The sequence below is a fragment of the Musca domestica genome, unplaced genomic scaffold (assembly GCF_030504385.1).
Source record: "Musca domestica strain aabys unplaced genomic scaffold, Musca_domestica.polishedcontigs.V.1.1 14, whole genome shotgun sequence".
Lineage (NCBI taxonomy): Eukaryota > Metazoa > Arthropoda > Insecta > Diptera > Muscidae > Musca > Musca domestica.
This window is the reverse complement of record NW_026712192.1, coordinates 14,672,159-14,678,158: the sequence shown is the minus strand read 5'-3', so window position 1 is coordinate 14,678,158 and position 6,000 is coordinate 14,672,159.

Sequence of the window (6,000 nt, the reverse complement as noted above, 5' to 3'; positions counted from 1 at the left end):
ATGGTATACATCAGTCCTCTCCTTCAGGTTCCTCCCCCACAAAGGGTTAAGATTTTTAATATCTCTGAAGCTTATAAAACGCGAAATTAACTTATGATTCAATTCAGTCTTGCTACGTCTCATTATTTCCATCAACACAAGTTCTTATAAAGATAGTATAAATCGGACCATTGCTTCTTGTTCCTCCACCAAATAGGGAATAAGATTTTGAAAAAAAAAACCGTAAAAGAAAGCGATGTAAGCTTCCAACTCTCTTTAAATCTCACACATACAAACACTTTTGCTAACTCAAGATCTGTTGTGAAAATTATATATGTCGGCGAAACCCAAAAAATATCACAATTTTCAAAAATTTTATTTGTGAAGCAAGTCAGCGATTCTTTACAACTTTCTATATCTAAAAATTTCTATCAACCAGAAACCTGAGATGAATATGGAATTTATGATTTCGCATAAAATTGGATATCAATGTTCGATTTTCATGTAATTTTGCTCATAGAAATATTTTTATCAGTATTAGATGATGTATGAAAATGGAATATTTCGGCCTAGTATATGTGGGACCTCATGAGCATTTTTAAATGTTCTAAAAATTATCACATATCTCATACAAAGTGAAGGAAGTAACCAATATAGTCCAAAAATGGCACCTCTCAATATTTATATCACATTTATTTAGGTCCAATACGAAATTGACAATATTGGCCCATTCCTTCGGAATGATCATAATTGAAGTCAAATTATATTTAAATAATCAAATTGGCTGGGGGTATACATCGGTCGGCACAACCGACTGATACTTTTTAACTTGTGTTTTTTTTTTTTTCGATATATTTGATGGGGATTAACGCTGAGAACTCCAAAATACCGAATATCAGAAAATACCTTCAAAAAGCTGTGTCTTCAATTTTTAGCTCTTCTCTCATAATCTGCTAATGTTTTCCTATTATTATTTATACCACTTTGACGAATAATTGTCTTACCAACCCCAATATATATATATTTCTCTGCAGATGGCACTACAACTTACATTTGAATATGTTTGTTAAACATTTGGTTGCGAAAAATTAGCTGGTTGTTGTTGTTGAAATTTAATACAATTTTTAAGCCAATTTGTCAACAGTACCAGTTGGAAAATGTGCGGATTCATTAAATTAATGCTCATTTTCACAATTCATAGGAGGTGAGACTTTTTTTGTGGGGTTGAGATAAAACGATTGATGGAATATGTGCGCACATAAAAATGTATGTCTGCCTATCTGATTTGTTTACGATGTAATTAATTGTGACTATGATTAATGTAACAAGAGAAAAAATAAAATGTTGGGCGACATTGACAGGTTAATGTCGGACATTAATTAAAACACCAGTGCCATTCCAAACTTTCAGTAGATAAAAAATCAGAAATTGTATTAAATTTAAAATTCCCTCTCTTTGAAAGACGAATGAGGTATAAAATACATGGGATTTTTCAAAGGGTTTCCTTAATGGATACTACCACCGAAGACAGAAAATTAATAGTCCCCATATATCAGTACCTCCCTATATTCGGCATTTTGACGATTTTGAGTACAATACTCACCCAAATTGTTTGAGTTGTCGTATTTGAAGTTCGTAATGGATGCTACAGCGTGTGTCTGTTTGTTGTAATCACGCTGTCTTTCGAACGAATTGAGATAGAAGAAATTTTGCACAAATGTTTATTTTGCCAGTAGGCAGGCAGTATTTTGATGATTTTAGCAACATTATTCAACAAAATTGTTTCAAATTTGGTATTTGAAGTTCAAAATGGTTACTACCACCTAAGACAGAAAATTGTCTATGCAGGTTCAGATCTTCGTATAACTCCGATATAACGGCATCTTCCTATATACGCTATTTTGATGCTTTTAGCTACATTATTCACCGTTTATTTCAAGTTTCTAATTTGAATCTGGTAATGGCTTATGACGAACAAAGCCTATGTAGGTTTACGGCATAGAGACTCCAATATAACGGCTATATTCGGTATTTTTAAGATTTTAACAGAATTTTTAATGCATTTTATTTTTTGAAAATTTCCAAGTTTTTGTGCTGAGGTACCTGGTATACTCGACCGATATATTCCGCTTTCATCTAATACCGATATAATATTGGTGTGGACTTAATTAAAAGAAAATCGAATATTTATACCCAATTTTATGCAAAATCTTAAATTTCATATTCATCTCAGGTTTCTGGTTGAAAGATGTTGTGGTCCTTTGTGAGTGAGGTACCAGAAGGGGTTCGCAGATATATATCACCTTCATAACATATTTTATGTTAGCAAAAGTGTTTATATGTGTGGAATTTGAAGAGAGTTGGATGATTATTTCGCTTTCTTTGAACGTTTTGTTCCGATCTCTACCATTTTTATACCAGATCTTGTGCTGATAGAAATATTGAGATGTGCCAAGCTTTAATGGAGTCGGATGTTAATTTCTCGTTTTATAAAATTAGTGGGTATTTAAAATTTTGACCCTTTGTGCGGATATAACAAAAATAGTGGACCGATATATCCCACCTTCACAGCAGATCTTGTATTGATAGAATTAATGTTATCTGTGAAACATGAATACGATCACATTTTATAATAGTTATATATATAGTTATAATTATCAAAATATTGACCCTTTGTGTTGTAGGTACTTGATAGAGAGGACCATTTTCTCAAATGACCTAGCATTAATACAAATAGTAGGATTTGCGAAGATATAGCAAAAAATCCTTTCTCTTTCTGTGAAGTAAAAATTTTTTGGGGAAATTTCCAACTTTTGTGGGGCAGGTACAAGAAGGAGTGGACCATCTCCGAACTCGATCTAAGTTTGATAATAATAAAATGATGTACCAAATTTGGACTCCCCTTTGGATACTGCCTTCGAGAGTTATCGTGCGCACCAGGCAGCCAGACAGACGGACGAACGGGCATCGCTAGATCGACTTCAAATGCCCGGAAACGGATTTGGTCCAAAGAGACCTAGGGTCTAAAGCCGTTATTATCATGAGGCACGTTTTGACCGTATCACATGATATATAGCCTCTCTAGCCATATGATTGAGGGTATAATAAAATTTATATATTTTATCCGTTCTTTACACAAGAAAGGGTTCTCTGTTCAAAAAAGAAATCAATCTCCTATATTTCCTCCGCTGAAATATCGCCGATTTACTTACTTATAGAGTTTAAAATTAAAGATACTGTAATGTTAACTCACCCGGCAGCATTTCCACAAAATTAAAATTATTTTCCATCTCTTTCGGTAATTTAATCAGAATTGTTGGTATTGCGTGAAAAACAATTTTCTTTGATTAGATCAAATTTGTAATTCTTTAATGCATTTTATCGTTATACAGATCAAGTGATGTGAAACCATTAAAAAAATAAAAATTTTAAACATTGAATATTTTCAGAATCAATTTTGACAAGAAAAATTATTGAAATAATTATCAAAAAGTGTTGCCAAAGGCCCATGGTAGAATTACAAGGTAACCCTTTCAGGCCAGCTGGTATCAATTTGATATGTCAAAAAATTGTTGTAATTTGAATTCGCCTTCATTTACACATAAGAAAATTGTTGCATGATTTCAAACTTTAACAATGCTATTGATAGAAAATCGAGATTTTACGTTTTTATAGAGTATGAGGGAAAAAGTGTATATTCAACATATGGTAGGCATAGGTAATATGGAGATCTAAAATTCGTGGATATTTGAAATAAGTGAAACAGGGAATCAATTTCATTTAGGAAATAAACCGATACATGGAATTTCATCATCTTATTTGTACGGATTTTCAACTATGTTATACACTATAGGTCTTCAACAGTGAAAGGTGAATGATCCAAATCTTAAGTAAGCCTGAGGAGTAAATATACCCTAAAGTACCTTTTAGGTAGCATGTCACTACAGCGAGAAAGCTGACGATGTAGCAAAAGAAAAAAGGGTACACCCCAGAACCACCACAAAACCTAATTTTAAAGCATCAAAAATAATTTTCCGGATATTTCCTTTAAAGAACATTATCGCTGTTGAATATGAAATCAACGTTGCCAACGTTACCAAGACTGTATGCAGCGGCTTCAGCATTACTTTCAATCGATGTTGGAAGTTTTGAATATTTGCTTTTGTAATAGAAAAAACAACAATTTTGAAAATTTTTAATTCAATATTTTGATTGGAAAAATAATTTGCCCCAAATTTTGTACTTCAAATCAATTCGCCCTGACTACAACTTTGACATATCAAGTTTCCAAAAAAGTTGCTTTGTTGTAATTTTCGCCTATGTTGCTACCTGGTATTTCTACCATGCAAAGGCCTATAAGACCATCTGACAACCAAGTTTTTCGTCAAAATATATTTAGAAATCGCCCTAAGGCGAAACAATTTTTTTCGCCTAGAAAAACAAAAAAATTAACATTATGCTTAATAGACCAAGCTGTATTTTTTACCAATTCGCTTCCTGGCCGACCTATATATGACTAAATTGTATTGGAAAATCAGTGTCACCTTTTTTCTATTTTTTCTTCAATTTTACCATGGTACCTAAGGTACATTAAAGAGGGTCTCATCAGCAAATTTAACAATAACCAGTAAGGAAAGATCAAAAGTCGGGCGGGCCGACAAATGATACCCTACACCACTATGTATATTTAGTAGAAATTCCGTAACAAAAAAGTTTTTATAGGGAATTTATGTGAAGAAGTGCTGTATGATATGACTTCGATTAGGATTAAGGTTAGACTTCATAAAACACCATTTTGACAAAATGAGTATGAAAAAATCTGTTCAATTTCGACTTATATTATATATGGTGGACAATACAAGTTAAATCGGTTGAAGATGTATATCGAAGTTTATATACCTTCCCTCTGAACCGTTCTCGATAAAATTTGGCAGAGGTATTTTCGAGCTGTATCAGATGTCCAGTATCAAATTTCCTTGTTGTAAAATGCATATTACGCATGTGAGGGAATTAAAACCCCAAAACGAATGAAACTTATAAATGAACCTATTTGCATCAAATTTGAAGTATTGGTTTCCAGGATGAATTCAGTCGTAATTTTGAACCATTTGGTGCACAATAAACCTGATATCGAATAAAGATATATATGGGACCTATATCCTAATCTGAACCGATCTCGATAAAATTTGACGGATGTATTTTCGAGCAGTATCTTATGTCCGGTACCAAATATCATTCATCTAGAGTGCATGTTACGCATGTGAGAGACTTTAAACCCTAAATCGGATGAAACATATATATGGGAGCTATAGCTATATCTGAACCGAATTTCTCCAAATTTGATGTACTTGCTTCTAGACTGAACACGGATATTGTCCGGGTAGGTGGTTTGGGAGTGTTTCCTTTTCCCATTGGGTTGGCTCGAAGGTTGAGGGTTGGCGGTAACAGATTTGGTCTTAACAGACCTGGGGTCTGTAGAGGCTGTCTGAACCGGCCTAGCAACTTCCTTTTTGCCAACAACGGGTGTAGATGACGCCAGTGGCGAAGGAGGAAGATTACCCGTTGGCGAAGGAGGAAGATTACCCGGGATGCGGTTCCTCAGTTGACCGTCCTCTCTTCATCGTTAAACGAGAGGAGGGTTTGGTCTCCTTTGGAACCACCGGGGCATTGTTTCCGTTAGTGGTACTTTTCTTCCGCTTTCCTGCGTCAGATACGGTGGGAGAAGCGTAAACTTCCGTCGATGGTTCAACAGCCGAAACTGTTATTCCATCCTCAGGAGTTTTGTTGCTTCCCACCCCAGCCTCGATCGTAGGTTTGCCCCCATCTGGACTCACCTTCTTTACGAGGACTGCAAGGAGAGAGGCAAGTTCCTTCTCAAGAGGACATTTTGGCGGATGATTCTTTTCGAATTTCCGCACTGCCTATAGGTTCGGCTTTATTAGGGACTTCTCCCCCTCCGTAATCTGTAGGGGATCACGGCCGATGAAGCTCTTACAGTACCTCACGGACCGTATGTAGTCC